The sequence below is a fragment of the Coenobita brevimanus genome, chromosome 30, assembly GCF_032717465.1.
Source record: "Coenobita brevimanus isolate Jiangsu-jjx chromosome 30, ASM3271746v2, whole genome shotgun sequence".
NCBI lineage: Eukaryota > Metazoa > Arthropoda > Malacostraca > Decapoda > Coenobitidae > Coenobita > Coenobita brevimanus.
Window position 1 is genome coordinate 39,659,983 of NC_136983.1, and position 12,815 is coordinate 39,672,797.

A 12,815-nucleotide genomic window follows, 5' to 3' on the forward strand; every position below is an offset into this window, starting at 1 on the left:
AGGTATATGTCATCAGTGTCTATCAGTGACATGACTGTTTTCTTTGTAGAATACATACTAACAAAATAATACTATATACCACTGTTTTATAGGTTAAGAAAACTAGTGATTTGTAAATCTTGTTTTTACTTTATTAATAACTTACATTCGAATTTCTATCAACAACAACAAAAAAACTGTACTTCGAATTACATACTATCACCCACGAACATCTTACACACTGTTATGACTAACTGCTAATAGTAATCAAGAGTGGATATGCAATAGTTTTGACAAGTCTTAAGTTATTAACTAAATCTGTTTTTCAGTACTTAGTATTATTTACCATCTCCCCAAAACATCTTACAAACCATTAGGGGCAACTGGTGCTGCTGCTGCTACTGCTGTTGTTGCTGCTGCTGCAGTGGTTTATGATGGGGGAGGGGTAGTAACACTGGATCCTCCAGCCACACCTCCTCGTAGGAAGGAAGCTGTGGCAAAGGTTGTGATTGTTGTGGTGGAAGCTGTGGTAGAGGTTGTAGTTGTGGTGGAAGCTATGGTAGTGGCTGTTGTGGTGGATGCCACTCGCGTACTCTGACTGCGGGTTTATGATCAGTCATTTCTCCTATCAATAACTGTACAATTTATGCTGATACATTTGCAGTACTTCGCCAGCTTCTCAAAGCAAGGCAAATATTTTAAAGCCCACAGATCCCCACCTAGACCACTTCCAGTTCCCGCAGGTATGAATAATTTTTTATACCTAAATGGGGTAGGATACGTTTTAGCTCTTCAGTACATAGAGCTAAGTTGCCCACACGTCCACTCAGAGTGTCCAGTTGGAGACCCTGAATGTAATGATAGTAAGAAGTTCTTAAAATTAACTCTTGGGCAAACTGGTTGATCTCTATTCAGAACCAGGTCCTCAGTGGGCTCCTAAAGTAATTATAAAGGGTACTTTTCAGAAATTACGGCACAAAGGCAGTAAAATCGTACTCCCACTGCATTCACAATATGACAAATGGCATTATCTCTGACGTCATACTGATCGTCAGTTATTTCATCATGAACTGCATTTATGAAAGTACCCTCATCCTCCATACCGACCCTTTAAGTGTGAGTGAGTGTAAGGAGTGAAGTATAGTGCTGAACTCCTGGGGACCCTCCTTTTATGAGGAGTGGTAACCAACAAACTCACTCACTCATCTCTTTCAAGGCTGTATCTGGAAGGGGAAGTCCCCCTTTCTATTTTTTTCCTAAGTGGGTAAAATATAATTCTTGTCGTATGGCTCAAACATCATCCAGGAAAGACTTGGCAGACAAAAATTGGGAAGCCACCTCTCTATAGCGATGGTATTGTTGTTGATAATACTAAAGTTGAGTGTCTATATCCTATTCATTCAGACTTAGCGTGGAAACATCTAAATCTATATCTTGCTTATAGTAATCCTCTGTTAGATTTTTTACTAGTCTGTTTTAAGCCCCAAAAGGGGAGTTGATAATCGTGGCCATATGTCTAGCAAGAGCATGGGCCAAACGTATTTCCCTTAATTGATCATGACTTGCAAGCCTCTCCGACAGACATCCATACTGCTCGAGATCGCAAGGCAGACTGTTCTTGCAGGCTGTAATGAAAGACTTAATATGGGACCCACCTCTTAAAGTTTTGCTTTATTTTTCTATGATGAGATGTGGCCTCACCCCCAAATAGTTTTTACTTTGTCTTTGGATTCTTGATGTAAGCCTCGGGTAAATCTACAAGTTTCACCCAAGTCAGCAAGTAATTTATTTTACCTGAATCAAACGTGTTGTTTTGGGTTACCCAGTACTGAATTACATCTATAATATTCCATCTATCTATCTATTGCCAGACGCCTTAATCCCGTTTGGGGTGGCCACAAACAAATCGCCTCCAAGTCGCCTTGTCCCCCGCCATTTCACTGCCCTGCTTCCAACTCACACCCCCCTCTCTCATATACCTCTCCACCCCATCCCTCCATCTCATCCTCGGCCTCCCCCTCCCTCTCCCTCCCTCCACCTCACTCACATACACTCTCTTCGTCAGTCTTTCACCCTCCATCTATAATATTAATGTTCCGAAATGGAGACATTTAATTACCCATATCATCCCAGTGTACTAAAGGTTGTTGTTGTAAATATGATAAGACACCAAAAGCATACTGATGGACTTCTGGTTTGAGTAGTATTTTGATTGTGTCCTCGAGTGAGTGACGATGTTCTGTATTTGAAGGCAGACTGGGAGCAATTACATGGAAAGATTTAGGATAAGCAGTTTCCTGGGGTCTTTGAATGGCGGATGTATAAAGAATGGTTTCCGCCTGAGACCTTGGTACTAGGCAGAATTCTTTGACTGTCATTATTTAAGAAGACACCCTGATATAGTAGTGGCAATGGGTAGCAAGATGCTTAGAATTGACCCTCCAGTAGTAGAGGTAAGGATGTGCCTTTTTCTCTTTAAAGGTGTTTGTTTCAAAGCAATCTGTCGAATTACAGACTGGTGTGGACGACGCTTTCTTATTACCTTTGTATCTCTTGTTAAGTATTTCTTCAAGAAATTTGCAAATATTTCTGATAAGCAGTCTAATTCTGGTTTGCGACACCTGGAAATTAATTTCCTTCCCAGGTTTGGCTTGGTTCCTTTTTTTTTTTTTTTAATAATTCATGATGGCAGGAGGTCAATTGTTTTCTGGATCTCTGAGACATCTATCCGCTCATTAAAGCGATCTGTATATGTTTTTCAGTGAATATAATACTGTAAAGAGCCATATTTCTTTTTCTGTCTGCTTAATATTTCAATGGGGTAGGTTTCTGGGGCTAAAGTAGGAATTATTTCTTCTCTGTAAAATATTCCATTGAATGCTTCTCCACCCCAGTTTTCCAGCTCATAGGTATAAGTTCCTGAGTTACTTCTGTGTATTTTGGTAATGGAAAATATCTCTTTTGCAAAGTTCATACTCCTGGACGAAGTCACTATTCGTACTAAGTCCCGTACAGTCAAGTCTGATCTAACTTTTTTTTTTTTTTATGTTTGATAGGCTTTTTATACATTAATGTAAACTGCTTTCACCAATATCTGGGCTTTGTTAGCTTGTGAATTTCACTAGGTGTCTTGCCCTTCAAGCCTCGATGAGGGATGAGATTGTAAATGCTTACCAGCCTACTTGGTATGGGTAGGTAGTTTAAAGTGTTGTATGCAATTAAATATCGACAAATTTTGTGCTTCAGAGTTCTTATGGCACCTCACAGAGGCTAGCCTTTCTCTTATGTGAGTAAACACTGTGCAGAGTAATATTCTTCCTCTTCAAGCAAGATTCCAGCGTTTTGTTATAAAATTCTGTCCCCTTGTCTATGAATAATCTTGAGCAATCCTGTGATTCTGGTTTACTTAAAATGATTGAAAAAACGTTCGTTACGGTAGCTCCAGTTTTTCGTTGAATAGAATGGACAAATATGAAACGTGAGAAGACATATACACATACCAGTAAATATTGTACATGGTTATTTTCCCTCTGTAACTGCCGCAAATCAGCCAGGTCACATGTCAGAGTAATACGAGGTCCTGCCGCTACAATGTTTCGTCAGGATGATTTTTTTTTTTTTTATTGATGCAGAGTATAATAAACTCTATATACATAAACTCTAAAACCTTTTTAAAAATCTCTTTACATCTCTTTTAGTCACTAGTGTGTTTTTTTTTTTGGGGGGGGGAGCCCGATATAATTTTTCAATACTACCCAAGGATGCAGATGTAGGATCATAGTATATGTTTCGAAGTAAGCTATTAATTTCCATAGGTATAGACGACTTCACATGGAGGCTCTCCAACAGTGTTTTACCCAAACTGCAGTTGTGGGGAAATTATTGTAGATAAATCAATTAGTTAATACCCATAACATTTATTCAAAAGGCTCGCTTGTATATTTCGAGAATATCTGGCACATGTTGTTTACCAAATATCTGCCGAGCTAAACATTCCACCTAACACAAGTCACACATTCGTAGGAAAAAAAAAAATGTCTAGCATTAAGGGATACGTCACGAGAAGAGGGATTCTCATAAAAAGGTTTTGAGATATTAATACAACACTTAGGTCTGAATGACGTGCCTTGATGAAAGCATCGGTTACAGTCTGACTATGCATGGCCTTTACGTACAAATCATCTAATATGAGCAGTGATTTTCCTTGTGGAGTAGAGTATACTGAAGGGTCAATTATATCTTTGTTCACAGAAACTTTACGACCAATTATTGGATCATCTTGAAGAGGGCGATAGCTTACACCACAGATAAATATTTTTGAAAACTTCTTCTCGTAGTATTTGATGAGTTTAGATATCAGTACGGTTATTCCCAAGTTTGAAAACCCCGCCACAAAAATTCTGGGAGGATCACGAAATATGTTTTTTTCTGATGTATAAACGTTCTCCATGCTGTTCAAACACTCACTGAAAGATAACTAAACTGTCATCACCTAATAAATAAAACATGAACACTGCAGACTATTTACAAATTATCGGTAAAGGTTTTTAGTACAGTATATACAGTATTCGATTATAGGATCTGCATACAAATTATCTATGAAAAGAATGATACAAACACCCACATAGATCATGAAGTAGCTTCCCAATCTAGGAAATATTTACCATTTTTCTTTTTCCTTTGTCTGTCGTATAACTCAGGCCCCAGTTTTCGCTTGCATGGGAAATACTGTTGGATAATGGGGATGAGTCGTGACCCCCACAGAGATGGAAGCTCCTTCCCATCTCTTTCTTCGTCTTCTTCTTCTTCTCCTTCATCATCATCATCATCTTCTTCTTCATCATCTTCATCTTTGTCTTCTTCTTTTTCTTCTTCTTGCCCTGCATTTACTTGAGTATTGTTAGCCAAAGGATGACCATAGCTGACTGACTGGGTAGTAGACAAATAATATAGTTTATCTTAAAATTCATTCAACCTTTTCTTGTTTACTGACAACGTGGTGATCTGTCCTTGGCGATTAGATATACTGGTGGCTTTAACATATTAGTCTTATTGGTCCCCAGAAGAGTGTCTTTGTATTCTTGATGTTGAAGTTTTTTCCTGTCATAACTAGGAATACCCTTACCAGTACCAGTTATCATCTCTGTACCTGAGTGCAGGAGTAAGGAGTATAATTTTGGCTTCAGACAACATGCTTCAACTATCAGATTCTCCCCTACCTCACTTTTTTAACAGACCCAATTGTCCTTTACGTTCATCGCTGTACAAAGGATCCTGGGGACTGAAATTAGATGAATCTATCCAGTCTACAAGAGGATACCATTGTAACTCACTGAATTATCTTCGAACTCAAGTGAAAATACAAAACATTCTGTATCTGAGTACACTGCTTTTACTCTATCCCCACTATGTTTTTTGAGAACATCATACCAAAACTGATACATCTTCATCTTGCACAACTCAAGAAATTGAAATCACACAAACTGGGGACGAGACAATTCTATTTTTGGAGACTGAGAGATGGTTATTACTCGATTTTCTTTTAAGGGTATTATCATTCTGAAGAAAGGATTCCTAACACTTTTTAGGTCGTCAGATTTTAGTTTTGGTGGCATACCTCTGGGGATTGAATAAAGTTTTCCCAAACAATGAATTTGACATTAGTTTGTACCTAGCTTCGTTGTATTTTGTTGAGGCATTATTTCTTAGTTGAATGTTTAGTTCTATGTAGTCTTTTAAATATAGTTCTTGTCTAAAGGTGAACACTGAGATCACTGTAGCTAATCTCAGCCCATGACTCAACTGCGGCAAAGGTAGAGCTACAGAATAAGATAACTGTACTTTGCTGAATGAGAACCTACAAGTTTTTTTATATTAAATTTGGGATATTTTCTACCTTCCTTTTTAAATAGCTGTTTAGAATAGGGTGAACGATCATCATCTACCAATCCATCTATATACCTGGGCTGCTTCCCCAAAGGAAAGGGAGGTAGCCGAAACAGGACAACACACTCCCAGTTTACTCATCCACTCAAAGCACATTCATTCGCATCTTAGCCCCAAAGGGGAGAAGGGACAGATCCTCACCGCACCACACCGCACGAGGGTCAACTGCGCAGTGCTGTCAGTGACATCCGCAGCAGGGCCCGACACCAGAGCTGGTTTACCCCTGGCACATCATAATGGACCCATCCCCTTACGATCATTATATATTTTTTTTCTCTAAACCCAGAGGAATATCATCTGTTAACCGAGCAACCTCTGCAGAGTGTCACACAAAACCAGTACCCAGACATACCGTCAGTAGGTTGCCTTTCAATTCCCTTATCAAGAAGTGTTTTTATCTCGCTGTCACTAAGCTTCTTATATCACCAATGGGAAGCGATCCTGTCATTTTAGAGGCATAGAGTGAATTAATGTCAAAATAACTTTTAAATTTTGAAGTTTGTGTTGTAGGTTCAAATTCGAGTTGGTGAATTCGTCATTAGCTCTCATGAAGCGGGGAACCACCATAGTGAAACCACCTCGGATGTTATTCTGAATGACCTGAATCAGCGACCTATCACTGATGAGCTGAACTTCTATTTTTGAAGATTTCAGCCAGATATCGAAGCCAAATGAAGGGAGGGAATTATAATTAACTATATCTAAATGGTATTGTTGCTGCAAAGTTCTACGCCAGTTTGTGAACGTATCAGCTAGTAGACCACAGTCTACTTTAAGGTACAACATGATATAGTCCTTCAAACTAGAGCAACCTGTCATTGACCAAACTTTTGATGCTTGATCAAACTGTTCCTCAGTAATGCAGCTTCCTTTTAATGAACTGGAAAAATGCATCAATGGGTGGTAAGCTATGATCTTCAAACCTATCAGTCTCAGAAAGATAATCATATGGAAATACTTGCTTCCCAGGAATTAGCATTTCTGTTGAGGATTCATCTACTTCTCCAAGTATTTCCTTAGTGAATTTGAGAAAATTTCCAGACTGAATGTGTACCTTAGCCAAATCAGCAAGACTTCCACCCATAATGCCATAACTATCGGTGACTCTCAGCTTGCCAATATAAACCTTCAAAAACTTAACCCATTGGCTCCCAGATTTCCTATGTGAGGGATTTTGCTGGAAGGGTGATAGGTGTACCGCCCTCCGCCTGTCGGCTAATAGTCGTGAAGCTCATAGGTCCCAACTCCGGGGTTCCCTTCTTTATTAAAATTTGAAATGTCCAGTTCCGGCCTATATTGAGAACACTGGGTGCCAGTGGGTTAAGTGCCTGTTTTGCAAAGCAGGTTATTGAGAAGGTCTTGGTTCATTTCCTTAATGACTAGCCCTAAATCATAACTCATATTGTTAGCTATGCTAATTAGTCTATTAGAGTTATCTTTTATTTGCATATTGCATTTCCTACACAGAACCCCAACATAATTGTTAAATTGCTTATAGTGGAGATGATGTCTGTGTTTGTCACTACCGTCAACAAATGCTGACTCACACAACTGACACACCATATGCCTTTGAAAGTTTTCCTCATCCTCGTGTGTCATATGGATGGGAAATTGGTGGTGACTTTGTAACCGCTCATAAGAGAGAGTTACTTTATCTATGAAATGTGTGGCTGCGTCGGGCCCAACATTGTGTATGTATATAAATCTACTAAATTATCATCTCTATCCACAATGATATATGCATATGCTATAGTGTGATGTGTACTGGCAATATGATCCTTTTCACCCCCATCCTTCAATTGGGTTTCAAAATCACAGAAGCACACAAAATCAGGGGACACTGTTTTCCACCAATTTTTTAATTTAATGATGGGACCTCGCTCAGGAATTACTTCTTTCTATTGGGAAAAGCAAAATTGTGAATGTGAAACCTTCTCCTCCCCAGTAAATTCCGAAAAGCACACTTCACAGAAGAAGGGACTCATAGGTTGGCATTTACAGGTATATAGGAGCCTGAAGAAATCTCCATAAATCTTTAATCAGACAACAGTGTTTGTTGTCTAATAAAAGTAAACTTACTTTGTCCTTATACTTCTTGCTCCATATTCTGACTATAACCAAATCGTAGGGATGTATATCGTTCAAGCTAAAAATATTAATATATAATGGATTTTGATATTCTAAATGATCAAGGGAGTACCAAGAAATCTCTTTCCCTTGAGGAAACGTTATCAGAGTACAACACGTTTCCCATAAATCCACTCAACGCTGCATATCTCTCCATTTATTATGGACAGAAAATGTCTTGTGAGCAGCCAAACACTGTATTATACAAGCATCTTTATCTACTCCTGTTATAGGTCGAGCATTAAAGATCTACGTGATTCCTCATACTCTTGTGGGGAATTCTACGTACGTACCTATAGACTGAGGAACACCATTTTTTATGATGTTGATTTCAAGCTATTCGGTGTTGTCTAATATTAAGCCACTCCCCCCAGTGTCAAATAGGACATTTTCTATGTGATTTAATATGTAATGTTTCAGCTCCTCCAGTGTTTGTCCTATAGTGTTGAGAGTAATGGAAACTCGTGGAGTGTGAATATAGTAAGTTCTGGTTATATCTTCCTCCTCTAAAACAGGTTCCCGTCGTAATATAACTGCCAGGACTAAGTATATACCAACAGATGGTACTTGTATCTGCCTCATTACATTTTGAATATGTCGACTGAAAAATGTAGCAAAATCTGTTAAGAACACTACAGGGTCCTGAGTATAATCTCCTGGTGGCCTATATCTGACCTCATGTAAGAGGACATCAAAAAATATTCTAGAGCTTAATGTTGTGAGTAGAGTTGATGAAGGTGTATGTCCATCCTCCCTGCTTGTAGAGGGTATAGCCTCATCCTCCCTGCTTGTAGAGGGTGTAGCCCCATCCTCCCTGCTTGTAGAGGATGTAGCCCCATCCTCCCTGCTTGTAGAGGGTGTAGCCCCATCCTCCCTGCTTGTAGAGGGTATAGCCTCATTCTCCCTGCTTGTAGAGGGTGTAGCCCCATCCTCCCTGCTTGTAGAGGGTGTAACTCCATCCTCCCTGCTTGTAGAGCGTGTAGCCCCATCCTCCCTGCTTGAAGAGGGTGTAACCCCATCCTCCCTGCTTGTAGAGGGTGTAGCCCCATCCTCCCTGATTGTAGGGGTGGTAGCCCCATCCTCCCTGATTGTAGGGGTGGTAGCCCAATCCTCCCTGATTGTAGGGGTGGTAGTCCCATCCTCCGTGCTTGTAGAGGCTGTAACTCCATCACCTTTGCTAGTTGATGTGTTTCCAGGGAGATCGGGTCATCTTAATTGCTTTGAAGTTCCCCCTATTCCACCTGTGAGGAGCAGTGTTTTTTCCTTAAGGTTTCTTCCTTATAATGTAGAACCATTAACAATAAGAGGTATACAGACCATTAAAAATAAGAATCATATAGGGTATTCACTCTTCAGTGTTTATGATTACCTACCTTGTAAACAGGACTGTCTGATACCGATTAAAGAACAGATTTACAAATCTCTCACAACCTGGACATTTCACAGATGTTAATCTTGCCGCGATATTTGCCGCAGCGGGTCTCTAGACATACCGTGATGAAAGGGAACCCCAGAGTATATTGCTGACTTTATAAATCCTCAGTGCCTCAGTTACCAACTGTAAGCTCCATAGGTCCTACCGAGATGTGGTCAGATTTTTTACAGATGCACACACTCTCACAAAGGGAGATTACTTATTGTTCTTTCTCTTAGCCATTTAATTTGTTTAATTAATTTTCCAATCGTGGTAATAATGGTGGTGTTAGTTGTAGCTGTATAGTGATTTTGACTGTGGTAATAGAGAGGATAAAAATAAATTAGGGACAAAACAGAATGAAAGAGAGAGAGAGAGAGAGAGAGAGAGAGAGAGAGAGAGAGAGAGAGAGAGACAGACAGACAGACAGACAGACAGACAGACAGACAGTAATTTTTATTCTGACCACGGTAATAATAGTGGTGTTATTCTACAGTAGCTGTATAGTGATTTTGACTCTAGTAACATAGAGAATAAGAAAAAATGAAGAGAAGGGAGAGGGAAGTGAGATGTGTTTTTTTGGTATTTATCGCCCACGGTCATCATGGGAGTGCCTGCGATTACCATGTTATTATTTTCGCCAAGTGAAAGCTGGTGGACTATGAAAATTGGTCAAGGTGTGATAACTTGGAGTCTTCAAGGGAGGGGTTGAGATTACCGATATGGATGAGTCACACACAGAGAGAGAGAGAGAGAGAGAGAGAGAGAGAGAGAGAGAGAGTCACTAATTATTTTTCCAACTGTGATAAAAAATAGTGGTGTTAATTCTAGTCATATAGTGATTTTGACTGTGGTAACAGAGAGGATAAGAAAAAAATGAAGAGAATAGAGAGGGAGGTGTGAGGTGTTTTCTTGTATTTATCACCAACGGTCATCATAGGAATGCCTGAGATTACCCTGTTATTGTTTATTGTCTCCAAGTGAAAGCTAGTGGGCAATGAATATTGGTCAAAGTCTGATATCTCCTGGGTCATCAAGGGAGGGGTTGAGTTTACTGATACGGATGGGTCAGAGAGAGAGAGAGAGAGAGAGAGGGGAGTGTTTTGCTCGGTGAAAGTTACTCGGCTATGAAAGTAGGTCAAGGCCACTCACTCACTCAGTCTCGCCTTTCCCTTGGTTATTTTCTAAGTACCCACAGTATGAGGTGGACGCGTGTGCTCTCGTGATTGAAACATTTTCAGCCTGCTTAGATTTGGACAGGAGGTATGTGACTTAATAATTGAAGGGGCGGGGGAAATTGCTTGTGGGCATGCCCAATGTTACAGACATAGTATCAGGTATGCCCAGTACAATGCATGGGTGGGAGGAGGAAGGGCGAGAGAGATTGCTTGAGGGCATGCACAATACTATTCATGGGAGGGAGGAGGAAGGGGGAAGGGAGGGATTGCTTGAGGGCATGCCCATGACTATGCGTGCATTGTCATAGGCAGGGTTGTACTACTGCCAATACACCAGTCCTGTATGAGACCCCTTGAATGTATTCGGTATGGATGGTGGGTGTTAGCACCGAAATGGTAACATGTGGAAGGTGCATGGCAGAAGGATGGACTACTGGACCTTGGGAGGGCTGTTAAATCCATGCCTACTGTAGAGTACAATAAATAAATAAATAAATAAATAAATAAATAAATAAGCTCTATGACCTATCTGATCTTCTGGGTTTTAAAGTATTGTTTTCCATACTTCCTCCTTATATGTCATATCGCAAAGCTTTTTATAATTATTTCAAGCAACAGTTCATCCTCCCTGATAAGACACTGGCGATACTGATTGTGGGGAGAGACACTGAAAATACTGATAACTCTGATGAAACTGATAATTTTGAATGTAGGGAGAAACACTGATAATACTGTGTGTAGGAAGAGACACTACAGTAAAAATACTGAATGTAGGAAGTGACACTGATAATACTGTGTGTAGGGAGAAACACTGAATGTACCAAGAGAATCGCAAACTTCCCTCCCTCTGCCAGCAGCCACATGAATGACCAAGGCACGGATCCTCGCTGAATAAGGAGGCTCCCTTGCACCTATTCCTTGGAGAGTTATTTTTGGATACTGCTTGTAAATATTCTTTATGCTGAGTATAGCGATATTAGAATGATTTAGGTAACAAGAGAAGGACAGTAAGGCCTCATAATCAAAATAAGTAGCTTAGGAAAAGGTGTTTGGGGACTTCTTTAAATGAGGAGAATAAGGATCCAAGAATTATGCGGTATGCACTATCAGAAGCACAAATGAAACGGCTGGACGTAGACCCATGTAGTATCTTCACTGTATTGCACTTTCCATGAGAACTTCGACGAAATGGTCTCGAGATACACCGTTAAATAATAATGACGTTTCAGTTAGTGTGACCAGTGACATATAAAACCATGAAACAGATCTTTACGCAACGATGATGAACCAGAACGAAACTGAGCGGTGACATTTTCATGCAGCTTACGACGAATCTATAGAAGCAAAGGAGGTAATCATTTTTCCACTTATCATTGTCATGTCCTGTTTTCTCGTCAGTTAATGAAGCTCCCTAACGTCTTTTCCAAAGTGATTTATTTTGCTTATTACAGCTTACTGTCCTTCTTCGTGTTGCATAAATCATTCCAGTATCGCCATACTCTGCATAAATAACGTACGAAAGGACCTTAACCAGCCATAAACAAAAGCAATCGCCAAGGGCGCGTCCACACGTGTTTTGGAACATGTGTTGACAACACAGCTGGCACCATGTTTGGATATATGTATGCAGCAGTATTTGGACAGTTGTATGCAAACATGGTTCTGTACAGCTATGAATTTACTGGCAACAGAGATGATGCAATAAGTGTGTCCATACAAAACAGCTGGGACTTCATCCTCATGTTGCCAGCACGATCTGGAAGCTGCTGTTCCTAGCTTGTTTACAACTTAATGTTATTGTGTTGTTTTCATGTTGCCAGCACTTGGTCCAGCACACATGTGGACGCCCCCAAAGGAAGAGGTGCTAGTGAGTTTCCTTCTCCGACAAGAATTCAGCCCCATGTGATTACAGCCTTCCCAGGTATATAGTTTGATGTAATGAAGGCCTCTTCTCCTGAAGGGGATAACAGGATCACTCCAGGATAAGTGATGATAATAAGGATAATAATTTTGAAGGTGCAGACGACATTAGCTCAGTTGTGACGATGGTGGAGATACTGAATGCCGTGTTACAAGCTTCGTCACAGGACCTCTGTGTTACTTTTATCACGGAGAGAAATTCACTAGTAGGTATTATTTTCTAGACCTGTTATTTCTTTTCATGATGTGTA